Genomic DNA, 26,176 nt, shown 5'->3' with positions numbered 1-26,176 from the left:
TGGAGTGCAGTGTTATGTGAGTAACAGGGGGCAATGTTACTGTGGGCCTTTTCACAAGCGTACAAAACCTTGAAGTTCAATGTCATTGAAAATTCGTTTTCCGCATTCACACGTGGACGTCTTCCCTGCTGATCTTGGTGCAGTCAGTGACGGTCATGGAGAGAGGTTTCACCAGGACATTATGACCAAGGAAAATAATGAACAGGGCAACTCAATGGACACTGATGGCCACTGACACGAGAGGCATCAGATGCTGAGTACAAACAAAAATCAGCGGCAAAACATTTTAAGGTCACCTGAACTAACACAATGTGCCAGCATTATTATGCGATTAAACATGCTAAATTCAATACAAGTTGATTTTATGTTTTTCAAACTTCCTACGAGATTCAGCAAATCTTAAATTATCTTTGTGCTTGGCTTGAAGTTGTCTATCCCCTTTCACACTGGTACTTTAATGGTGTAATTAACTGCCAATCTACATGCCAATGTGAATGCTTGTGAACTGGCTCGCAGGGATCAAATCGCCCTGGGGATGAACTGCCTATCATCGCCGATTCATTTTGAATCGACGTACCTGTTCGCCCAGTGTGAAATGGACAGGGGGTAATGCAGGACGACACCGCTGGAGGATCGGTGCCCCTTTGCTCTGCGATGCTGGCTAGTGAATGTGAAAGGGCGCAAAGAACCAGTTAATATTTGGTCCAGTTTGAACGGCTCTACCGGTATTTTAAAAGGATTCACTGAACCACCAATTTAGTGGATCGTCAATGTGAAAGGGGCTTATCATAACCTCCAATTTTTTTCCAAGCAGCAAACCTTTTGAAAAATATTTTGTCCAATGTTATTATTCTCTCCACATTCCTATCAATGCCATCCTACCCCTCACCCACACTCAGGTGGGACTTATAGTGGCTGATTTAAACTCCACCACTACCCCCCGTCCTCCACAGCTGACCTTATATGTTGAAGGGACGTGGAATGAAAACAGAATCTGGGGGAGGGGAACGGGGTGGGGAAACCCCCCCTGGGTCATAGGGAGAGCGTGCAAACTCCACGCACACGTGGCGCCGCAGATCAGCATTGAACTCAGGGTCCCGGAGCTGAGAGACCCAGCTTCTCATGGCTTGTGCAAATCTTCCCATTTTTTTTCTATCCAGATGGTTTAAGTTCTGCAAAGTCCCTTGATCACATCTCCTTTGTAAATGTTAAATCCGTCTCTGCTCATCCTGCCAGGTTGAGCCACTGCTAACAATGCATCGGCAGGTCGGGAGGAGGAGGGGAAGGAGGTGCCACTTCTGTCATGCCAAGTAAGGGGGTGTCGAATCGATCCTTGTGCTCCGATGCCTGATCGCAAAGAAGCAAAGGCATTCAGCACTTCTTGGAATGTGCAGCTCATTGTCTGATTTAATACCCAAACCTATTGGCAAATGGTAACTCCAAGAGGAACCAACCCCTCCTCTGGGCATCATACGAGTTGTAGGTGGGAAGAAGGAGAGGAGGAGGACGAGAGGAGAGAGGAGGGGAGGAGTGGGAGGAGAGGAGGAGGGGGAGGGGAAAGGAGGGGGAGAAGGAGAGGAGGGGGAAGAAGGAGAGGAGGAGGGGGAGGAGAGGAGGAGGGGAGAAGGAGAGGAGGAGGGGAGAAGGAGAGGAGGAGGGGGAGGAGAGGAGGAGGGGGAAGAAGGAGAGGAGGAGGGGGAAGAAGGAGAGGAGGAGGGGAGGAGGGGGGAGAAGATGGAGAGGAGGGGAGGAGGGGGAGAGGGGTAAGGAGGGGGAGAGGGGTAAGGAGGGGAGGAGGGGGGGACAAGAGAAGAGGAAGGGGGAGAAGGAGAGGAGGGGGAGAAGGAGAGGAGGAGGGGAGAAGGAGAGGGGGAGAAGGAGAGGGGAGAAGAGAGCAGGGAGAGGAGAGGAGGGGGAGGAGAAGAGGAGGGGGAGAAGGAGGAGGGGAGAAGAGGAGGGAGAGGAGGGGGAGAAGAGGAGGGGGGAGAAGAGGAGGGGGGAGAAGAGGAGGGGGGAGAAGAGGAGGGGGGAGAAGAGGAGGGGGAGAAGAGGAGGGGGAGAAGAGGAGGGGGAGAAGAGGAGGGGAGGAGGAGGGGGAGAAGAGGAGGGGGAGAAGAGGAGGGGGAGAAGAGGAGGGGGAGAAGAGGAGGGGGAGAAGAGGAGGGGAGAAGAGGAGGGGGAGAAGAGGAGGGGGAGAAGAGGAGGGGAGAAGAGGAGGGGGAGAAGAGGAGGGGGAGAAGAGGAGGGGAGAAGAGGAGGGGGAGAAGAGGAGGGGAGAAGAGGAGGGGGAGAAGAGGAGGGGGAGAAGAGGAGGGGGAGAAGAGGAGGGGGAGAAGAGGAGGGGAGAAGAGGAGGGGGAGAAGAGGAGGGGGAGAAGAGGAGGGGGAGAAGAGGAGGGGAGAAGAGGAGGGGGAGAAGAGGAGGGGGAGAAGAGGAGGGGGGAGGGGGAGAGAGGAGGGGGAGAAGAGGAGGGGGAGAAGAGGAGGGGGAGAAGAGGAGGGGGAGAAGAGGAGGGGGGAGAAGAGGAGGGGGAGAAGAGGAGGGGGAGAAGAGGAGGGGGAGAAGAGGAGGGGGAGAAGAGGAGGGGGAGAAGAGGAGGGGGAGAAGAGGAGGGGGAGAAGAGGAGGGGGAGAAGAGGAGGGGGAGAAGAGGAGGGGGAGAAGAGGAGGGGGAGAAGAGGAGGGGGAGAAGAGGAGGGGGAGAAGAGGAGGGGAGAAGAGGAGGGGGAGAAGAGGAGGGGGAGAAGAGGAGGGGAGAGAGGAGGGGGAGAAGAGGAGGGGGAGAAGAGGAGGGGGAGAAGAGGAGGGGGAGCAGAGGAGGGGGAGAAGAGGAGGGGGAGAAGAGGAGGGGGAGAAGAGGAGGGGGAGAAGAGGAGGGGAGAAGAGGAGGGGGAGAAGAGGAGGGGAGAAGAGGAGGGGAGAAGAGGAGGGGGAGAAGAGGAGGGGGAGAAGAGGAGGGGGAGAAGAGGAGGGGGAGAAGAGGAGGGGGAGAAGAGGAGGGGGAGAAGAGGAGGGGGAGAAGAGGAGGGGGAGAAGAGGAGGGGGAGAAGTGAGGGGGAGAAGGAGTATAGGAGGGGGAGAAGAGGAGGGGGAGATGAGGAGGGGGAGAAGAGGAGGGGGAGAAGAGGAGGGGAGAAGAGGAGGGGGAGAAGAGGAGGGGGAGAAGAGGAGGGGAGAAGAGGAGGGGGAGAAGAGGAGGGGGAGAAGAGGAGGGGGAGAAGAGGAGGGGGAGAAGAGGAGGGGGAGAGAGGAGGGGGAGAAGAGGAGGGGGAGAGGAGGGGAGAAGAGGAGGGGGAGAAGAGGAGGGGGAGAAGAGGAGGGGGAGAAGAGGAGGGGGAGAAGAGGAGGGGGAGAAGAGGAGGGGGAGAAGAGGAGGGGGAGAAGAGGAGGGGGAGAAGAGGAGGGGGAGAAGAGGAGGGGGAGAAGAGGAGGGGAGAAGAGGAGGGGGAGAAGAGGAGGGGGAGAAGAGGAGGGGGAGAAGAGGAGGGGGAGAAGAGGAGGGGAGAAGAGGAGGGGGAGAAGAGGAGGGGGAGAAGAGGAGGGGGAGAAGAGGAGGGGGAGAAGAGAAGAAAGGGTGAGAGGAAAGAGAGGGTGAGAAGAAAAGAGAGGGTGGAAAGAAAGAGAGGGTGGAAAGAAAGAGAGGGTGGTAAGAAAGAGGGTGAGAAGAAAAGAGAGGGTGAGAAGAAAAGAGAGGGGGAGAAGAAAAGAGGGGCGGGGAGAAGAAAGAGGGGAAGATGAGAGGGGGAGAAGAAGCAGGAGAAAGGGAGAAAAAAGAAAAAGAGAAAGTGAGAGAGAATAGGAGGGTGCAGAAAAGATTCACAGCTGTTCTTGGGATTGGAGGGTTGGATAAGCAGAGTTTAGGAGGCCGAGGGGGGACAACATGGAGGGGGCCCATTTCCCTATGGGTTGCTTAAAGTGAGAGGGGACAGATTTAAAATGGATCTGAGAGGAAGAGGGTGGTGAGAAGATGGGGCGAGCTGCCAGAGGATGTGGTAGTGGCAGGGATGATTATGACATTTAAAAGACATTTAGACAAGTATGTGGACAGGGAAATGTTCCAGAAGGGTATGGGCCAAATGAAGGCATATGGGACTGACTTGAGTCAGTAACTGAGCCAGCCATGGATGGGTGAGGCTGAAGCACCCATTTTTGGGCCGTAAAACACAGGGACTCCAACCTCCCAATCAGAGAAGTAGGTTATTATTCCCTTGGGCGTGGAAGAATGAGGGAAGATTTGATAAAGGTATTTAAAATTACGAGGGGGATAGACAGAGTATATGTAGGTTGGCTTTTTCCACTGAGGGCAGGTGAAATAAAAACTAGAGGAGAAGTTTTGGGGAAGATTCTTCCCGCAGAGTGGTGGGACGAGCTGCCAGCTGAACTGAATGCGGGTTCAATTTTAACTTTTAAGTAGAATTTGGATAGGCATATGGATGGGATCTGGGTGCAGATCAGTGAGACGAAGCAGAATAATAGCTCCGCTCAGACTAGAAGGGCCTGTTTCTGTGCTGTAATGTTCTCTGGTCTATTTAATTAAATTTCGACATGCAACATGGTTACAGGCCTTTTCGGCCCACATGCTCAAACTGCCCCAATTACACCCTATTAAACCTACAACTTCGTACAGAGGGTGGGAAGAAACCGGAGTCCCCAGAAGAAAATCCACGCAGAAACAAGGACACTGTGCAAACTCCTTACAGCCAGTGCAGGATTCAAACCCACGTTGGTGGCACTGTGCTAACCGTGCCAACCTTTGAGCTTACTCTGCCTTTTCACATGCTTAAAAATGACCCTCTATTTTAACTCTGTGTGCCAATGCTCTCCACACCGTTTAATGGCTTGGTGTCTGGAAAGCCTGTCGCCTTGAATATTTTCTGGCTTAGCCTCCTCAGAGTGCAGAGTTTCACAGGTTCACTAACCTCTCCTTGTCTCACTCCCAAATGGCTTGCCACCTAACCCGGAGACCACAACCCCTTCGCTCTCGACACCCACAAGGTGGGAGGAGAGAAACTTTCTCCCCAGATCCAGTTCCGTGAGCCTGTCAGAGGGCTGGAAGTTTCTAATGAGCGACAATGGAGGAACTTGGCGACGTTTCAGGCCCAACACCCTGACGTCAAGAATGGCAAGAACCAGACAGACCCCGGAGTAAAAGGGCTGGGGGGGGCATGGGGAGTGCGGGCTGGCAGGTGACACAGATGGGGTAGGGGGATAGAAAAGGCACTCAGGAGGGCAGAGGACAATGCACTCTGATAGGACGGAGGAAGGGAAGGGGGTGGGGGCTAGAGGAAAGGTATGTCATGGGTGTGGTGGGATGGGGGGGAGAAATGGGGTCAAAGAGACAAGAAACCTGATGTCAACCTTCCACACCCGCTGCCAGAGATTGTGGTAGAGGTGGCAGTATTACTTTTTAAAGACATTGAGACAAAGTGCAGGGGGAGGGGGCAATTGGAGGTTGACGTTGATGCCATCATGTTGGAGATTGCCAAACATATGCATACTTCTTCTTTACCTCTGCTTTTGATGCGACCCCCCAACCACTCCACCCCCCCCCCCCAGGCATTCCTCTTGTGGATACATCCTAGTCTTTCCACACAGAACAGTCCTGCCATTCCAGGAATTGCCTGGTGATTCTTCCTTGCACAGGGAGGAATCTCTTGCAAAGTTGTGCCGCAGTGAAACAGGTCCTTTGGCCCAACATATCCATGCTGACTTGGCTGTGCATTCAAGTGCTTCCTTTTGGTCCACATTGCTCTCAACCCTTCCTATCTTCGCTGCCATCTATTTAACAGTGTAACTGTCCCCACCCCTGCCACTTCCTTTAGTTGCGCGTTCCACAGACTCGCCACCCTCTTTGTGGAAAAGGTGCCCCACGGGTCCCTTTTAAATTTTATGATGATACACATAGACATTCGCACACAAGTACACACAGACACAGATGTATGGTTAGCGTGACGCTATTGAAGTGCCCTCAACCAGAATTCGAATCCCAGGCTGTCTATAAGGAGTTTGTACTCTCTCCCTGTGTCTGCGTGCGTTTCCTCACGTTCTTCAAAGCCTACTGGTTGTAGGTTAAGTGGGATAGTACAGGTTTAAATGGCCAGAATCGGCTGTGAATAAAATTTCAATTAAAAAAATTTATATCTAACTCTATGAAGGTCACCACTCAACCTCCTACATTGCAGGGAGAAGAGTCCTAGACTATACAGCCCCTCCTTCTATTTCAAGCCCTCAATCCTTGCGCATCACTTCTGCACCACCTCCAACTTCACGACATCCCTATTCCAACATGGAGGCCAGAAATGCACATGATACTCCAACTTTGGAGACTTTTTTTGGTCTTTCATCCTATCCCAATGTGAATGGCGCCATTGAATATGAGGGTTATGGGCAGAAACAAGCCCTTCAGTCCAACGCATCCATGCTGATCAAATTGTCTACTTCACTGGCACCATTTGCTGCATTCAGCCCACGTACGTAGGAGATTACGGCATAGTACAGGTCATTCAGCCCATGATGTTGTGCTGACCCATGTATACCTAACAAAAAAAAAGCTAAACCTCCCTACCTCATAATGCTCTTTTCCTTTTATCCATGTGCCTAAGATTTTCTTAAATGCCCCTGTTGTTCCATTCTCCACCACCACCTCTGGCAAGGCATTCCAGGCACCCAGTATTCACTGTGTAAAAAAAAACACACCCCTGACATCTCCCTTAAACTTTCCTCGCCTCACTTGAAACAGATGTCCTCTGGTGTTTGATACTCTTGCCCCATGAAGAGTGGCTGGCTGTCCACCCTATCCATGCCTCTCATAATCATAATCTGTTAAGCCACCTCTCATCCTCCTTCACTCGAAAGAGAAGAAGCATAGCTCCGATAACCTCGCCTCATGAGACATGAACTCCAATCCAGGCAGCATCCTGGTAATTCTCCTCTACACCCTCTCTACAGCTTCCACATCCTTCCTGTAATGAGGCGACCAGAACTCATTACAATATTCCAAGTGTGATGCAACCAGAGTTTTATGGAGCAGCAACATTACCTCGCGCCTCTCGAACTCAATCCCCTGGCTAATGAAAGCCAGCATGCTATAACTAACCGATCAACCTGTTGCGCCATTCTTGAGAGATCTATGGATTTATACCCCTAGGTCCTTTGGTTCATCCACATGGTTTAGAATCATCCTGCCATTAACTACATGCTCTGCCTTCCAAAATGCATCACTTCACACGGGTCTGGAGTTTGCACATTGTGATCACAACGGGTTTCCTTGGGGTGCTCTGGTTTCCTCCCACATCTCCGAAACACGGAGGATGGTTAGTTAAATTAGCCTGCCTTAATCGCCTCGAGTGAGTGGTAGAATTGGATAAGGGGAGGTGGAAGAGTTGATAGGAATGTGGGGCAAATAAAATGGGTTAGAGTGGGAATAGTATGTAAAACAAAAAATTTGCACTTGATGATATGGGAAACTTGGTGGATCAAAGGACTGTTTCTATGTTGTATTTTTCTAGGACTTTATCACTAATTTTCTGGAATTACATTCCAACCCAACCCCCACAGATTCCCCAACTCACTTACACACAAGGTCATTTTTCTCAGTGACAAAATGACATAAGAACCTGCATGTCTTTGGAAAGTGGGAGGAAGTCGGAGCATCCTGGTATGGTGCAGATTGTGGAGGCTCATGAAGCCTCCCCGTCCAGAACTTGGCAGGGATGCGATTATGAAGGGTCACGTGACCACTCTGCCTGGAACTTGGTGGGAGTGTGGAGGGTCACGTGACCTCCCTATCTGGAACCGGGTGGGAGTGTGGATCGTGGAGAGTCACATAGTTTCTCCGAATGGACCGAGTCGGAAGTCACATCACCTGCCAATCAAGGTTGGGCTCCGCCTACCCATTGGTGCACACCTGACCATTGTGCTCTTTGTAACCGATGATTATCTGGGCCAGACCCTCCAGCTCTTTCTCTTTAGTCCTGATGAGAACCCTGCTTCGCTTCGGCTTGCAAACTATGGATAATGTTGGAGGAGTCATTGGTAAAGTGTGCACTACATAGGGATCGAGGCATTTAGACAGCATTGGAGCCGTGCTCACGCTGGACAAGGAATGGCAGACAGCGTATCTAATCCTTGGTTGTTATAGTATTGGTAGTGTTAAGTCGGGTGTGACTGGGTTGTTGTACGAGTGAAAGCAGTTGCTAGAATCGGTAGTGTTAAGTCCGGTGTGACTGCGTTGTTGTACGAGTGAAAGCAGTTGCTAGAATCGGTAGTGTTAAGTCCGGTGTGACTGGGTTGTTGTCCGAGTGAAAGCAGTTGCTAGAATCGGTACTGTTAAGTCTGGTGTGACTGTGTTGTTGCAAGAGTGAAAGCAGTTGCTCGAATCGGTGGTGTTAAGTTGGGTATGACTGATTACACGGTGTTGTGTGATGAGGGTACGTGGAGTGTTTTACCCCTGTTGTGATTCTCTTACATGTGTTTTGATACAGATCCTTCCTGTGCTCAGACTCTTTGCTCTTTGAACCCAATGAACATTTCCCTTCCCACGCAGCACCCAGGAAATCCCACAGGAGAACATGCAAACTCTACACAGGCAGCTTTTGAGGTCAGGAGCTTTGAAGGGTAACACCGACCACTAAAGCCCCTCCTTTCTCATTCAATACTACATCGAGGTCTTGCACACACTCCCAAATGGACAACACTAGCGGAAAAGAAAAAAAAACATGGTTTTCTCCATGTTCATTGCTTATGGAAAGATAGTTTGGCATTTATATACACAATTTGTCCAAACTTCAGTGTCCAAAGTATTTTGCAATCAATTTTGATGTCAAGTTTGGAAAAGCAGCACCCAATATAGAAAAATTCTGCAAATTGTTTTAACAGAAAAAAAAATCTTACAGACTCCGCTTTTGGTCTCTGGAAACCCTGTACTTCAAAATTGTAGCATTCGTATAAAAGGGTGCTAAGAGCTCGAGCTCAGTAGCTCCTTAAAAAGCAGAGGCAAATGCATTCAGTTACAATAGTACTGGAGTGGGAAGCTCTGCCATAAACACTGAGGGGGGGGGGAGTTGTTAAATTGGAGAGTGCAGAAAAGATTGAAGTTATCAATGCTCGAGAGACTGGATAGGATGGGTCAGTTCTCCCATGAAAAAAAGGGGGCTCAGGAATGACCTCACAGAGGCACACAAACCCATGAGGGGCATAGATAACACAAGGAGTCTTTTCCCCGTGTGGGGGAGCCGAAAACTGGAGGGCACAGGTTGAAAGAGAGAGGGGAGAGATTTAGAAGGGAACCAAGGGGCAATGAGATGGGCCAAAGGGGCGATTCTGCATGGTATAACTTGATGATCACTGCCGGGACTGCTCTGCCATTGGTGTGGATTCATGGGGAATGAAGTCTCAGAGCTCCCAGTGCCCAGTCCCACCTACGTCAGTGTAATGGCCAAGAAAGTGTACCAGTACCTCTATGTCCTCAGAAGTCTGGGAAATTCGGCATATCCACTGCACTTTTCTACAGGTGCACTCCACTGAAATCATCACTGCATGGTACAGGACCACAAGAAACTGTGGAGGGTTCATTCCATCGTTCCCCACCTTCCCCCTTCAACGGTCTATAACTCCTGCTGCCCTTGAAAAGCAGCTAACGTATTAACATCCCACCCTGGCCACACTTTCTTCAGTTGCCTCCTGTCAGCAAGTAGATTCCCAAGTGTGAGATCATGCACTGTGGTTTCTTTCCTGCTGTTATTAGACTCCTGAATAAACCCCAGGGTTGTAAAATTATGCTGCATCCCAAATGATCTCTCTGCAACTCTGCACTTTCATACTGTGTCTTTCTTAGGATATAACAATACAGGCCCTTCAGCCCATGAAGTTGTGCTAACCCATATAGACCTACCAAAATCTTAAACCCTTCCTACCTCATAACCCTCTATTTTCTTTCATCAATGTGCCTAAGAGTCTCTTAAATGCCTCTATTCCAGCACTACTACCCCCGGCAACGCACTCCAGGCACCTTTGAACTCCATAAAATAACCTACCCCTGATGTCTCCCCAAAACTTTCCTCCCTTCAATTTGTACAGGTGTCCTCTGGTGTTCACTACTCCCACTATGGGAGGAGGGCACTGGCTGTCTATCTTATCTATGCCTCCCATAATCTTGTCGACCTCTATTAAGCCATCTCTCTTCCTTCTTCGCTCCAAAGAGAAAAGCCCCAGCTTTGCTCACCTTGCCTCGTCAGACTTACTTTCTAATCCAGGAAACATCCTGGTGAATCTCATCTCCAGCTTCCACATCCTTCCCGTAATGAGGTAACTCGAAGAAGGCCTCAAGCCCAAACTGTTGATTATCTATCTTTATCTTTGCTCCATAAAGTTGCTGAGTTTCTCCTGTATTGTTTTTACTTCAATCATGGTGTCTGCAGACTTTCATTTTTTGCTACAATATTCTAAGTGTGGTCTCACTGGAGATTTATAGAGCTGCAACATTACCTCAGGACTCCTGAGCGACCCCCCACTTAATGAAGTCCAGCATACCATAAGCCTTCTTAACTGCCCTATCAACCTCCACGAAAACTTTGAGAGATACATGGATTTGGACCCCAAGGTCCCTCAGACTGTTAACCATGTTCTCAGCCTGGTTTGACTAACCAAAATGCATCACATCACACTTAACTGGATCGAACTCCATCCACAACTTTTCTGCCTGACTCTGCATCCTGTCTCTATCCTGTTGCAACCTATGACAGCCTTCAACACCAGGTTGGTTCCCGGGATGGCAGGATTGACATATGCTGAAAGGTTAGAAAGACTGGACTTATATGCGATATGAGGGGAGACATGATTGAGGTATATAAGATTATCAAGGGTTAGACATGGTGAATTCTGATTACATGTTTCCAATGTTGGGAAAGACGAGGACGAGAGGGCATAGTTTAAGAATACAGGGAAGACCCTTTAGGACGGAGATGAGAAGAATTTTTTTTTTTACCCAGAGAAGTGTGGATCTGTGGAATGCTTTGCCGCAGAGGATGGTTGGGGTAGGTTCACTGGATATGTTCAAAAGGGATTGTAGCAGGGGAGTTAAGGGTTATGGGGACAAGGCAAGGAATGGATACTGACAGAAAATGATCAGCCATGATCTGAAAAATGGCGGTGCTGGCTCGACGGCCTTACTCCAGCACCTACTGTCTATTGTCTACAATCCACAATACCGCCAACCTTCGTATAATCTGCAAACTTACTGACCCATCCTTCTACTTCATCCAGGTCATTTATATATAAAAAAAATCACAGAGTAAGGGTCCCAGAGCAGATCCCTGAGGAACTCCACTAGCCAGTGGCGCAACTCCACTAGCCAGTGGCGCAACTCCACTAGCCAGTGGCGCAACTCCACTAGCCAGTGGCGCAACTCCACTAGCCAGTGGCGCAACTCCACTAGCCAGTGGCGCAACTCCACTAGCCAGTGGCGCAACTCCACTAGCCAGTGGCGCAACTCCACTAGCCAGTGGCGCAACTCCACTAGCCAGTGGCGCAACTCCACTAGCCAGTGGCGCAACTCCACTAGCCAGTGGCGCAACTCCACTAGCCAGTGGCGCAACTCCACTAGCCAGTGGCGCAACTCCACTAGCCAGTGGCGCAACTCCACTAGCCAGTGGCGCAACTCCACTAGCCAGTGGCGCAACTCCACTAGCCAGTGGCGCAACTCCACTAGCCAGTGGCGCAACTCCACTAGCCAGTGGCGCAACTCCACTAGCCAGTGGCGCAACTCCACTGGTCACTGAACTGTATTGCTGTACTATATGTGAGATGTCCAACTGGACTACTCCCAAGACAACCTCTATCACTGCATCTTGGTACCCGTGACAATAAACGAATTTGACCGCCTCTTCGGTTCTGAACTGAACCCGTAAGTTCAGGAGGTATTCAGGATGGATTGCAATGCTGACATTCCCTGCCAATGTATTAACAGAAGCAAGTTCAGAATCCTTGACACTGATTAGAAGAGTATAACAGAGGCAGAAAATCCAATATAGCTTCAGAGTACCCAACGCTGTGAACTCAGTCCCACACTATCCTCCCGTTACACCCACAACAGTGAAGCTAAATACCACCCCAACTCCATCTTCAGAGTTGCTGATGATGTCACAATGGTGGCAGGGTATCATATGATGAAAGACAGGAAAGAGACCAAAAGTCTACTGGTCTAGTGCCAGGACAACCACCTCAGTCTCAACAAGACAACGATCACCAACTTCAGGACTGGGGACAGAGTCCATGCTCTTATTCATGCCACTTAAGTTGAAAGAGTAGAGGGCTTCAAATTACATTTAGACATTCAGCATGGAATTTTGGCCCAAGAGCCCTTGGTGCCCAATTACATCCAATTAACTTAGAGCGCTGGTTTTGAAGGGTGGGAGGAAATCAGAGCACCCGGAGGAAACCCATGCAGACAGGGGAAGAATGCACAAACTCCTTGCAGACAGCGCCGGATTCAAACCCGTCAACAGCGTGGTGCTAACCGCGCCACCCTTTGGAAATTCTCAGGAATACATTTATAGGGCAGTACGGTTAGCGCAACGCTATTACAGCGCCAGTGACCCGGGCTCGAATCCAGCACTGTCTGTAAGGACATTCTCCCCGAGTCTGCATGGGTTTCCTCCAGATGCTCTGGTTTCCTTTCACCTTACGGGCTCTAGGCTAATGGGCTGGGGGTAGGGGGCAAAGAGCTCAAGGGCCTGAAGAGCCTGTTACTTTGTTGCATGTCTAAATTTAACATCTCCAATTATTTGACCTGGGACAAACATGTTGATGGGAGGCTCAAGGCTTCTTTTTTTGTCATGTAATAACATATCAAAAATGTAGCACACATGAAAACCTTTGAACTCTTGTCTGGCAGCCCTCAAGAAAGAGAAGCAAGCTACAAGCTCCTTAAAGACAGTGCCGGATTCAAACCCGGGTCATTGAGGCTTTGGGATGACCGTGCCTCCCACCCCAGAGGATATCTGTAATGGAGAGGCAGCGTCTACCACCGAGTGGCGTTGCTAGGCTCCTGTTCGGAGGGCACACTACCTGCCGGTCAAGGACTCAACCCAAGCCATCAAGGTGATCCTTACGATTGGTCCACCTAAATCACCAGGTGCTGCAGTCCAGTCAGCCTGCCCGGACTCAGCCCTGACCTTCACCCAATTGGCCCAGGTGAATCACCTCAGTTCACCCCTGCTGAGCCCCTGCACTTGGCTTTGAGCCATTGGCCCCAGCAACCATCAGGGCCCACAATGACCCTTACGATTGCCCCGCCACCCCTCTCCCACCTTTGCACCCAGAACTATAAAGGACAGTGTGCCCCTTTGTTCTGTCTCTTTGGACTCCTCGTGGCATGTAAGTATCACCTTCCACACTGGGTTGGGGTGGGTCTCGAGGCTAGGCAGCTAGAGCCGTGTCCATATCGGTCAAGGGGTGAGGGCACGTAATATCACCTTGATCTGATTGTTGAATGTGTATGCTCTTGTAACTTCCCCAGTTTCTGTCAGCTTCCCCCTCGTCATCCGAAAGTGTATATTTACCCCCTGCGTATTGTGTATATGTAGAAGTTTGCTTCTGTTGTCTCAATTCCATGCCTGAAATAAATCTGTGCTTTGTATCTACACTTCAGTCTGGTTCTTCACCTGTGGGACCCACACGAACCTTGAACAACAACATCTGTTTAAGGTGAGTGGAGGAAAGTTGAGGAGAAATGTGAGAGGCAAACTTATTTTACACATCGAGTGGTGGTGCCTGGAATGCATTGACAGGAGTGGTGGTGGAGGCTTGGGACAATTAAAAGATTCTTCAATAGGCACATGGATGCAGGGTTAAGGGTGTGAGGTACTGAAGAATTAGAATCGTTGGTGAATAGGTTTACCATCGGACAGCACAACATCATGTGCCAATTGGCCCATATTGTTTTGGAATGTTCTACAAAAGCCCCAAAGGGAAAAATGTCCAGTATTTTCAGCCATTTCAGTTCAAACTTTATTCTCAAAATCAGGCTTCAACCGAACCATGAGGATTGTTCGCAGTGGCTGCTCGTGAAGGGTGAAAGGGTACACACGATTTGAGTCAGCATTCATTTTTAGGACAGAATTGCTTTGTTTGGTTATCAACATCTCATAAAAGACTTGGAAAGCAGACGCTCGAATGGAACGCAGTTATTGTTTTATCATTAGTCACAGGATGATGAATACAACACAAAGGAATGAGACTCAGCCTTAATTCTTGGCAACCAAACTCCCGCTCGCACATTTCCTTAGGACACAGGAGACCACGTGGCCCAGCAAGTATGTGCCAGTGCTCAGAGCACTCCCATTTCCCCCCACTTATTTCCATTTAACCGAATCATTCCCATTGACTCCACTCTGCTATCCCGCGGGAAACTCGCAGTGACGGGGGAGTTCGGGCTGTCAGGTGGACTGCCAAAACATTTTTTTTCGCCTGGGTAGAAGCTTCACATGCTGGAGGCTAGGCGTCTAAGTTTGTGGGGGGGGGGGGGGGGGGGGAGGGTGGGAGGAAAGAAGGGTAGTGAGTTTAAGGGAGATGTGCAGGGCAATTCTTTTTCGCAGAAGTGGGAGATATCAGAGGATCCCAGGGCTGGCATCACGGGCCATGCCCCCTGAAGAGAGTTATCATGCCTCCCTCTCCAAACTGCCACCACCACCCTCCCACCCCCAAGTCTGATGTTGCCACCCTCACCCCCATCTGGCCAGACGTTGCCACTGCCACCCACCCAGGTCTGATGCCACTGAAAAAACAGTGCCCTCCCCAACCAGTTACCCTAATCCCCCCCATTAGATCAGTTCTGTCACCAAATCTGGGAGGCATTAGAAGTGGCATCACACACACACACACACACACACACACACACACACAGAATGTGAATTATGTCAAAGTAGAGTTTTGGTTTGATTTGTGACACCAGACACATAGGTCAAAGGGCCTGTCCCTGTACTGAACTGTTTTTGGTTCAATGTAAACAAGAGGATCCCACTTGAACATGATGTTGTGCTGACCTATGTATACCAAAAATAAACCCTCCCTACCTCATATTCCTCTATTTTGCTTTCATCCACGTGCCTGTCTAAGAGTCTCTTAAATCCCCATAATGTTCCAGCCTCCACCACCACCCCAGCAATGCATTCCAGGCACCTACAACTCTCTGTGTAAAAAATAAACACCACTGATATCTCCCCAAAACCTTCCTCCCTTCTCTTTGTACAGATGTTCTCTGGTGTTTGCTACTCCCGCCCTGGGAAAAAGGCACTGGCTGCCTCTCAGAATCTATTAAGTCACCTCTCATCCTTCTTCGCTCCAAAGAGAAAAACCCCCAGCTCTGCTAACCTGGCCCCATAAGCCTTATTTTCCAATCCAGGCAAATCTCCTCAGCATCCTCTCCTAAGCTGCCACTTGGTTACAGGGAGAACATAGAAGAACATACAAGTCCCCGAAGACAGCACTGGAGGTCAGGATCCAACCCGGAGAGATTGTCACATTCAATTGGAATCTGTACAGCCTGCCACTTCTTCTCCGTGTGGGTACACCCAATACTCTACGACTGGAGGAAATAGGAGTCTGACCCTAGACCAGGGTGGCCAACCTTTTAATTGTTAATGCTTAATTTAGACATCCAGCATGGTAACAGACCATTTTGGCCCACGAGTACGTTAATTGGGCGGCATGAACTCGTGGGCAGCAATGCCCTGTTACTGTGCTGTATGTCTAAATTAAAATTTAAAAAGTTGGCCACCTCGGCTAGACCATCACCCCCTCTGGCAAGCTGATGCCTCTTCCTTCATAGAAACAGGATTTTGTGTTTTTTTGTTAAAACTCTCTCCCATTTCTCCTGTCTCAGTCAGGATGGCTAATTGTCTCTCCCCAGCGACAATCCACAAGTTAGCATTTGTAAATGAGCAGCAGATTCCACCAGCAGCATGAGTGCAAGGCAGCTCAGCAAGTCTCTGTCTGGGCACTCTCCAACAGATGGCAATAACCTTGTCTTCTCCAGCTTCTGCCAGACTACCCCCCATTCTCCCTCTCTTCCCCATTCCCTGTCTCCTTTCCTCCAGCTCGCTACCCCCCTTCCCTCTCCATTTAGAGCCCTTTCCCCTGTTTACTGGAGCTCCCTGCATTACCTTTTGGCTTTGGCCAGTGCTCCTCCCACTACTCCCCACCATTTCATTCATGCAGTGGCCTATGTTTTTCTCACACCTTGATGAAGGGTTCATTGGTTATGTATCTTTATCTTTGCTACATGAAGTAGGCTGTTTGACCTGCTGAGTTTCTCCAGCATTGTAATTTTTCTCCAATCACGTCGTCTGCAGACTTTCGTGTTTTACTCCAGAGAGCACCTCTAGTTCCTACAGTATGCCTCTAACGATGCTCCTTAACACCAACCTCTTTAGGTTATGCATCCCAACAACTTGCATTGCGGTCCGGAGAAATGCTGTTTTTTCTGGTTGTGTAGGAAGTCGGATGATAATAAACTTGAGCTTCAACATCCATGTGTGACTCGAATTGTAGCAAACCAAATTGGAACATTTAATGACTTTGGTGGGTGGGGGGGGCGTGACACAGGGGTACCAGAAAGCTGTACATCTACATTTGAACGGAAAGATGCCTTATCAATGAGTGCTTAAATTTTTAAATGAAGACATACAGCAAGATAACAGGCCCTTCTGGCCCACGAGCCCGTGCCGCCCAGTTACAGCCAACTGGCCTACAACCCAGGACGATTTGAAAGGCTGGAGGAAACCAGGGCCCCTGGAGGAAACCCGTGCAGACACAGGGAGTTCCTACAAACTCCTTACAGACAGCGCTGGATTCGCTTCTGCTATGCCAACCTTGCCATATCATCATAGTACAGAATATCTCAGAAAACCTCAAATTTCTAACATCTAAGATGTAGACAAATACCCATGGGCGCTTGGCAACACAAACAAAATGTTTTATCTATTTTCCCCTGCATTGCTTAAAGGAACAATGTCTTAACTGTGGATGTTACTTAGAGAACATGGAGCAGTACAACCCTTTGAGCCCTTGATGTCTGAGCCAAACATGATGGCTGAATTAAACTAAATCTCTACTGCCTGCTTGTGATCCATCTCCCATCCTCTGCCTCTTAAACACCACTATTGTATTTGCTTCCTCCCCCTCTCCCCACCCCTGGCAGCCCATTCCAGGCAGCCACTGCTCTCTGAGTAAAAATAAAACTTCCCCCCCCCCCCACCCCCCTTAACCATGAAACATTGGAGCAAAAAATAGGCTATTCAGCCCATTGAGTCTGCCCCACCATTCATTCACGCTCAATCCATTTCCCCATGCCAAGCCACTGACTGGCCTTCTCCCCATACCCTTTAATGCCCTGGCTAATCAAGAAGCCATCAATCTGTCTTCCTGTAATGAGGTGATTGATCCCAAAGGACAAGGGCAGCAAGTGTTGGACAACTTTTGGCTGTCCCTTCATTGTCCTCCTCACATCACAATCTTGAGCAGCTCCATCACCGCTCAAACGCAAGGCTTCAAAAAGATGGCCCTGTTACAAGGACACCCTTCAGAAAGCCCATCAGTCTGCACCACAGACCCCTGTATCTCAAAATTTTCTTTTGAACAACATCAATTAATCTGGCTGTTCACCCGATCCAAGCTACTCATGATCTCATACACTGTCATTAAGTTGCTTCTCCAAATTTGTCGCTCCAAAGAGAAAAGCCCTGGCTCCATCAACCTTGCTTCATAAGTCACGTTCTCCAATCCTGGCAACTTCCTGAGGGCTTCCATTTACTGCCGGGGGGGCAAGAGGAAACAAGAGGTAGCCGACAAAGTGGCACAGCCTGGGGAAAGCACACAGGCCAGTGTTTGCACGGGATGAGCAAGGCTTCAGAGCTGAGACACATACGTACCCACAGAGGCATGGGCGCATCCACAACAAGGCAGGCCCAAGCACACCGTGGGGGAGGGAGGGAGAAGAACAACCAGAGGGGGACAAACCAGCTCCAGCCAAACACCAGAGGGTGTCCCCACACCAGCCTGCCTGTTTATTTTTTTCTACCAAAGTGCACGACCATACACTTTCTGACATTACATTTGAGCCTAGCCAATAATAGATACAGCTGTAACGTGACATCCCGACTCCTGCACTCAATAGTCTAGCCAAAGGAGGCATACACCTTCCTTACTGGTTTCCAGAGTACTTGAACACCAAGTTTCCTGTTGTACGACACACCCCAGGGCCCTACCATTCATTGTAAATGTCTTGCCTTGGTTTAGTTTCCATCCATGGGGAACATTGCCATCAGAGAGCAGCAGCAGCAATCATCAAGGATCCACCCCACCCAGTACACACTCTGTTCTCCCTACTACCAACAGGAAAGAGGTAATGGTGCCACAAAGACTCGCACCACCAGGTTCAGGAACAGCTGCTACCCCTCCACCTCAACGACAAGCTCAATCAGGGACTCACTTAAGGACTCTTAATTTTGCACTTTTTTTCCCTCTCTGCATGGCACCTTGCTTTTTTTTCCCAGACATACAGCACGGTAACAGGCCATTTTGGCCCACAAGCCCGAGCTGCCCAATTTACACCCCATTATCCTACACCCCCAGTATGCTTTGATCGGTGGGAGTAAACCGGAGCCCCCAGAGAACATACAAACTCCTTACAGACAGCCCAGGATTCAAACCCTCATGGCGCTGTAAAGGCTTCGCATTAACCACTATGCCAACCATGCCGCCAAATTTGTTAACATTTCTTTACATGTGTACGTTCAGTACAGTTTCTTTGTACCAACAATAAGTGGTAATTATGCCGGACCCACAGGAAAAATAATCTCATGGTTGTATGTGATGTCATGCATGCACTCTGACAATTAATCTGAAATTGCAATCTCTCCGCACTAGTCTGAGTTAAAGTCATTGCACCTTAGAACACTATAAGAACAGGCTCTTTGATCAAACTGTTATTCTGCCCAACCATAACAGAAGAAATAACATAAAGATAGTGGGCCTTAAGGAAGATGAAGAAGGCAAGAATATGAGGGAGTTTATAAAAGAGTGGATCCCTAAGACCCTAGGATGTCCAGAACTACAGCAAGAATTGGAAATAGAAAGGGCACATAGAGTATTGGCCTCTAAACCACAACCACAACAAAAACCAAGATCTATTGTAGTAAAATTCCTAAGATATACTACAAGAGAAAAGGTACTGGAGAAGACAATGGAAAAAGTAAGAGAGGGCAACAAACCACTGGAGTATAAAGGGCAAAAAATCTTCATTTATCCAGATATAAGTTTTGAACTCCTAAAGAAGAGAAAAGAGTTCAATACAACAAAGGTGATTTTATGGAAGAAAGGGTATAAATTTATACTAAAGCATCCAGCAGTATTGAAAATATTTATTCCAGGACAACAAAACAGACTATTCTCGGATCCAGAAGAAGCACGAAAATTTGCAGAACAATTACAAAAATAGACTGAGGGAGGAAGACGGGTAATGAGAGTTAAAATGATCACGATTGATATGTATGCGGGTAAAGAGGTGTAAGAGTGAATAGAGACAATGAGCATACATGAATGTATCTGTACTTAGAGGAAAATATAGATAGTATAGACAAGAATTAATAAGGGAAGGTAATGGAATAGAGAGAATAAGGAGGGAATTAAAAGAGTGACCTTTGTGACATATGAAAAGTGAAATCTTTTCTGGGGGAGGCGGGGTGGGGGGAAATAGCGGTCACTGCAAAATCAGTTGACGCTTGCGAGTGGATTCGCAAATCCAAATGGAGAGGGGAGATGTGGTTGTCCGACAAGGGATAAAGGACAACTCAGGAGGTGAAGGGGAGATTGGGGATAAATAAGATAGAAATAGGAGAATAAGGAAAATGTTGGACGTTGTAGGAATGTTGTCTTATAAAGAGTTGAAAATAAGAAAACAGAAATGGAAAAGGAGGAAAGGTAATGATGGAAAAACGGAAAGAGAAGATAAACAAAATATAAAAGGGCCACGCTGTACTATATGTCTTTAAATATTAATGGAATACATAACCAAATTAAAAGGAAGAAACTACCAAATTTAAATGAATAAATGTATTCCATTAGAAAAAATAACATATTGGTTAAGAAATAATATTGAAATATTCGAACAAGTATAGGAGCCTTACATTAAATACAATAGCGAAAACCTACCGGTGACAAACAGTACCTAAGTTGATGGAAGGAGAAGGAAAGAAAAGAATGGACTCAGTAGAATTTCTGGTGTAATTTTGTTGAATGACAACATTGTCTGACTGGCTTAATGCAACCTAGATTGTATACCTAAAATGGATGAGAAAGGGGGGGGGAGAAAAAGTCACTGTATATGTGTGAAAAAGAAATAGTGTATATCATGGCTAATGTGATTTATGGTGTGAAAAAAAAATTTAAAAAAAAAACTGTTATTCTGCCCCATAGCCTTCCTGACCCTTCTCATCCACGTCTCTATCCAAATTAAAAAAAAAAATCACCTGTCGAAATAGATCCCACATTCACCACTTCACCTGGCAGCTCGTTCCAAGCTGTCTGCCACTTGGCAGCCAGCTCTCCCAGTTGACCCACAGCCTACTGTAACCTTCTCCGCTGTCCACTACGGCACCAACCCTGATGTTATCAGCATCTTATCACTTCAGCTTCCGAGGGTCAGCAACTCTGGCAATGCAGTGTGCAATTCAGTTTAGAACAGAGCTTCAGCTTCAATGCTTTTGCCAGTCTCAGTGTGAGGAGAGGCTTGACCCATGACCACCTCTGTTGCAGCTGAGGTGGTCAGTTTTCCAGGACACTGTATGGATGGGTCACTGGGCTGCTTCTGACCTGGCCCTTGCCGATCTGAACAATATCTCCCATCAAGAGAAGGGAATCAGCTGACCCGCTCCTCCAACTGTTCCCTCTTAATACAGACTGCTGGAGGTGTCAAAAAAGTCTTCCCAGTATTGGAAGCAATCTTTGGGCAAGGAAAAGTTTGAAACGCAAAGCACTGCTGTCAGCCCTGGTTTTGGGAGAATTCCCTTACCTGCTGAACCGTCCAGAGAGCCAAAGACCGAAGGTGTTGAGGTCAGATGACGGGCAGTGCCATACTGGACGAGAAGCCAATGACAGAAGACAAGGTGGAGAGGAAAATGAGATACGGCCAGACTTCAAACACTACATCCTCTGCAAAACATGAAAAAAGAATTTCAGACGCATGCCACCGCACACCTGACCACAACCTCAGGGCTGTGTGCTCCACCCATTCCTGACCCAGGACTGCATCACCAGATCCAGCTCCAACAGTGTCGAGTTTGCTGACGACACAACTGGTGGTGGCCTCATCAGCAACAACAACGAGTTGCTCTGCAGAGAAGAGGTGGAAAATCTCGTGATGTGGTGCGAGAGTAATAATTGGAGTCTCAACATGGACAAGACGAAGGAGATAATCGTGGGCTTCAGGAGGACCAGGAACAACTACACATCAACAACTCTGCAGAGGAGAGAGTAGAGAACACCAAGTTCCTTGGAGTTCACTTAACTAGTGGCCTACCAAGGACACACATCACCTGTCAGGAAGGTGCATCAGCGACTGCAGTTCCTGAGAAGGCTAAAGCAGGAGTAAAAAAATGATGCTGGAGAAACTCAGCAGGTCAAATAGTGTCCTTTTTATAGCAAAGATAAAAATATAAGACCAACATTTCAGGTTCAGCCCTTCATCGAGGTATGGAAAAATGTCGGCAGGCGTCCAAATAAAAAGGTAAGGGGGGGGGGTGGAGCATGGTTGCAAAAGCTAGAGGTAGTAGGTGGAGAAGGGGAGGGAGGGCACTGAAATAAGCAAGGGGAGGAGGGATGGCTAGGTGAGGGAAGGGAGGCAGTGGGAAGGAAGAGGGGAAAGGAGAGCAGATTAGCAGAAACTGCAGAAGTTGATGTTAATGCCATCTTCTGGCTGGAGAGTGCCGATGGAAAATCCGGTGTTCTGTCTGGTTGTGTGTCCTGCACGGAGGACCAGGATGACATCAGACTTGACACAAAAAAAAGTTGACAGTTCCCTTGGGACCCGAATTTAAAGCTCAAGACTGGATCAGGATGCTATTGGAGCAGAATTCACGAGCCCAGTTATGTTAATGATGAATGCACTTAATACAGCAAAAGGTGGGAAAGAAACATTGTCCCCACACAAGGATGCTTCAAGCTGCAAAAATGGAGCAGTCTCTCTCCTGCTCAGTGTTGGAGATTGATTAGTCTCTCTCTACAAAAACTTACAGATGATTGCCATGTGTGGGGCATCCTTCTGCAGACCTAAAATGCAGGCGTTTCCAACATCTACAGGCTTTTATTGTTATTTTTTTTACCCATCAGTTAACAAGATAATGGAGATATTTAAAAAAAAAATCTCATACAGCAATTTCTTATCCTATCCCCATGGCCTTTTGATTCCTTAATATCCAGAAATTTATAGATTTACATTTTGAATGCAGAGATAAGAGCCTCCACAGCTCCCTTGGAGAGAGAGTCCATCAATTCATCATGTTCTGCAAAGAAATTTCCCCTTACTTACTCCTCAAAAGGTAACAAACTCAGGCCCCGACCTCTCATCCACTGCAGGCATCTACGTGAGCCCCTGCCTCAAGGAAGCAGCCGACATAAAGAATCGACATCACCTCTTCTCACTGCCTCCTTCGGGCAGAAGGCACAGTAGCCTGAAGACCAGCACCTCTCAGATCAGGAACAGTTTCTTCCCAGCAGCTATCAGGCTCTTGAACCTCCCCATTGTTAATACTATTAAGTTTTCAATTCCTTTTGATTTAGACATACAGCGCAGTAACACGAGTCCATACCGCCAAAATACAGCAACTAACCTATGACCCCAGTACAGGTTTTGTTTTAGAAGGGTGGGAGAAAACCGGAAACCCACAGGGAGAATGTACAAATTTCTTGCAGACAGCGCTGGGTTTGAACCAGAGTTTCTGGCACTGTAACAGCGTTGTGTCAATTGTACTGACACTACAAAAGGACCGTCTGCACTACTGCACGCCACGTTTTTTTTTGGACTAGGACTACTGAATATACATTATGTATTTTTGTGCATTTATTCTTTGTAGTTCAATTAAGTACTTAGCATGCAGTTGTTTTCCAAAGTACCTGTTCAGCCAGGGGCCGCAGCGCTGATTTTTTTTTTGGGGGGGGGGCCCCAGAGCTCACCAAAAACAGCGACAAGGAGGTACTGGATTGGCTCCATGAGATGCCTGGGACAGCCCCCTGAAGTACCGCAGCAGAGCACCAGCAGCCCCTGCACCCATGTTCAGCTGCAGCAAGCAAGAAATGTTTGGTGCATGCATGCATTGTGCAGTGTACATGACAATAAACTCATTACCATTAATACAGTCTAAGTGGCTGGTCTCTGGACTCTTCGGTCAGGGCAACCATTTTCCACGTATCAACCTTGTCCAGCTTTATAAGAATAATTGTATGTTTCAAAGTCGCATCTCTTTTGTCCTGAACTTGAGAGCCAACGGCCAAGCCTCTCGAATTCTCCTTCGATGACTAGGCTGTCATTGTAGGAGACGGCCAGATGAATCTTCTGACTAGAGCAAGCACGTTTTTTTTGTTAAGGGTGCGTCTTGGTGGGAGCCACTGGGGTGGTCTTTGTGTGCGCATTTACGGATGTGACAATAAAGAAACTTAACTGTGACTTAAGGACATTTAACTGCGACTTTGAGAAGAGAATTCCCATTCTCTGGACAAAGCAGTTCCTCCTCATCTCTGTCCCACGTCGACTCTCCCGAACCATGAGGCCGGGTCGCCTAGTTCTGGTCTCAGGACTCTGTTTTCAGTGACCCGTACAAGGATTCCACGGGTTCCTGTGCCTAGTTTAAAAACACTCAGCACTTCTGTCTCTTTCTAGGTATTTTCAAGTCGATCTGCCTGGTTGTTGAAACACAGCAGTTGCTCTTTGGTGAAGTAATTGAGTCTTTTTGGAAGAATCTTCAGACAGAAATAAAGGCAAGGTTTGCTTAATTTCCACGATTTGGAACAAGAATCCAGAGGGCTAAACTAACTACACACACAAGTTCAAATCCCACTGCAGCAGATAGGGAATTGATATTTGACAAGCAAAATAAATCTAGCCAAAATACCACCACCCAGTTCAACTACCGATGGCATTGAACAGGGTTGAAACAGCCTGTTAAGAGCCAACAGTGATTGATTTTGAAATCCCGTGACTGTGGGGTCTGGGCACCCTATGTATGGCAGTGGCCATGAGGGCTTAAACTCCAGGGAAGCAGAGGACTGGCACAGGGCACCAGAAAAAGGGGAGAACACCCCAAGTTTTGAGAAGCAGAGGAGATGACCCTACTGGACAGTGACCACAGCAGTGGATCGGTGATGGGCTCTGCAGCTGAAGAACATGCAGGCTGTTGGTGATTAGAGGCAAGAAACCATACAGGTGGCGACTGCGGTCAAAGGACAACACACCAGGCTGCGGTCTGCTGGAGACTGGGTGAAGGGGGAACAGATACCAGAACCAGAATGCAAGAGGGTACCAAGAGGCTTTGAAGCTTTCCTGATCGTGGAGTTTGGGTTACCAATAGTTTGGACTACAATCTGTGTTGGCTGCAGAGACTGTGGGCTGGAGGCAAGTCCATGGGCACTGAAGGGACTCTCGTTTGCTTCTCTTACTCTGATTCAATGAGCGCTGACCAATTTCTGCTGGTGGTGAATCTTTAGCCACTTTCAGGTGGCCAGAATACCCGACTGTAAAGCCACCTGTTCTACCCCAATGCGGCTGTTGGGAGGCCACCTGAAAGTGGAGAATCCGGCCAGGAGGAGCACTTACCTAACCTTCCTCCTGGAGGTATAATCTCCGGTTCGGGGCATTCCCTCATTGCATCCAAAAGCAACAGTGGGACTATGGCCACAGTTCACTCTGACGCCTTTAGCTGGCACATTCAGGTGACAGAAAGGCGACTTCTCCGCGGCCACTTGAACGTCCCAGCTGCACTCCCCCAGCCGGCACATTATCTGCATCCAAGCACCTGAAAGCCTTACAACAGACTAAAGGTAGTTTCGTATAATATTACGCCATCTTATTACATGCCGTTAGAAGAATCTTGAATACACAGTTAAGATCAGCATCACTGACCAACCACTGAGAACACCGGCCAGCGAACCAACCCAGAATGAAACAGGATTTGAACATTAATTCCAGACTAAACAAGTGCAGAATCACAGCGATCCAGCCTCCAGTCTCCTCTTATCTCACAATAAATGCAAACCACCACCTAATCCTTCTCGGCAATGGTGGAGCAGGGAAAGTTCAAATCTAATGACAGACCACATGCACGAACATCACGTACAACCGTGAGGTTCTATTTTCCAGGGGCCAGGCAGAATTTCTACTTAGCGGTAGTGCAAGAAAACTGTACTCAAGATAGGCTTACAAAAGAGAGAAGTATAAACAAACAAACTGTGTACTGCCAGAAAAAAAACAAATATTCAATCATAAATAATATGCAAAGTAAGAATCTTTAAAGAAGTCCCTGATTGAGTCTGATGGCGGAGGGGGAGCAACTGTTCCTGAATGCGAGTCTTGTGGCATCTACACCTCTTTCCTGATGGCAGCAGCGAGAACAGTGTGTGTGCTGAGTGGGGTGGATCCTTGATGATTGCAGCTGCTCTCAGACGGCAGCGTTCCCTGTAGATGTTCTTGATGGTGGGGAGGGTTTTACCAGTGATGTCCTGGACTGTATCCACCACATTTTGGAGGCCTTTGCCGTCTTCACGCCAGACCATGATGCAGCTGGTCAGCACAATATCCACCACGCATCTGTTGAAATCTTACAGGGTTTCCGATGTCATATCAACCTCCACAAACTCCTAAAAGGTGCTGATGTGCTTTCTTTATGATGTCATTAGTGTGTTGGGTCCCAGAAAGATCCTCCGAGATAGTGACTCCCAAGAACTTGGCATGGATGACAAGAAACTGATGAGAACCAATTCTAAAGTCATGTTTCTTTCTTCACTGACGCTGACTCTCCTGCTGAATGTTGGAGTCACAACTACTGTTTGGATTTTTACTTGAAAACTTTCAGCCATTCATACATTACAGGGGTGGGCGAACCAGCTCTTGGACACATAATGTGTGGCTCATG

At 48.3% G+C, this 26,176-nt stretch overlaps 1 protein-coding gene and 1 long non-coding RNA gene across 11 annotated transcripts in view; one reads left to right on the top strand and one right to left on the bottom strand.

Moving 5' to 3' along the window:
* gatad2b (GATA zinc finger domain containing 2B) overlaps window positions 1–26,176 on the bottom strand; it is a 100,685-nt gene that overhangs the window by 67,514 nt on the left and 6,995 nt on the right. For 4 of the 9 annotated variants that reach the window (XM_069940324.1, XM_069940325.1, XM_069940323.1 and 1 more), the window contains exon 2: window positions 21,067–21,206. The exons of the other annotated variants lie outside the window; for them this stretch is intronic. The gene's annotated coding sequence lies outside the window, so the exon portion shown is untranslated. The remainder of the gene's footprint in view (window positions 1–21,066; window positions 21,207–26,176) is intronic. 9 annotated transcript variants of the gene reach the window in all.
* LOC138764422 (uncharacterized) overlaps window positions 1–26,176 on the top strand; it is a 37,500-nt gene that overhangs the window by 4,986 nt on the left and 6,338 nt on the right. Inside the window, exon 1 of one of the 2 annotated variants that reach the window (XR_011358156.1) lies at window positions 13,662–13,703. The exons of the other annotated variant lie outside the window; for it this stretch is intronic. This is a non-coding gene — a long non-coding RNA (uncharacterized lncRNA). Of the gene's footprint in view, window positions 1–13,661; window positions 13,704–26,176 lie in introns of those variants that run through there. 2 annotated transcript variants of the gene reach the window in all.

This window comes from Narcine bancroftii, chromosome 5 (genome assembly GCF_036971445.1).
Source record: "Narcine bancroftii isolate sNarBan1 chromosome 5, sNarBan1.hap1, whole genome shotgun sequence".
Lineage (NCBI taxonomy): Eukaryota > Metazoa > Chordata > Chondrichthyes > Torpediniformes > Narcinidae > Narcine > Narcine bancroftii.
Note: the sequence above shows the minus strand (reverse complement) of the source record. Positions and strands in the feature narration are given on the sequence as shown.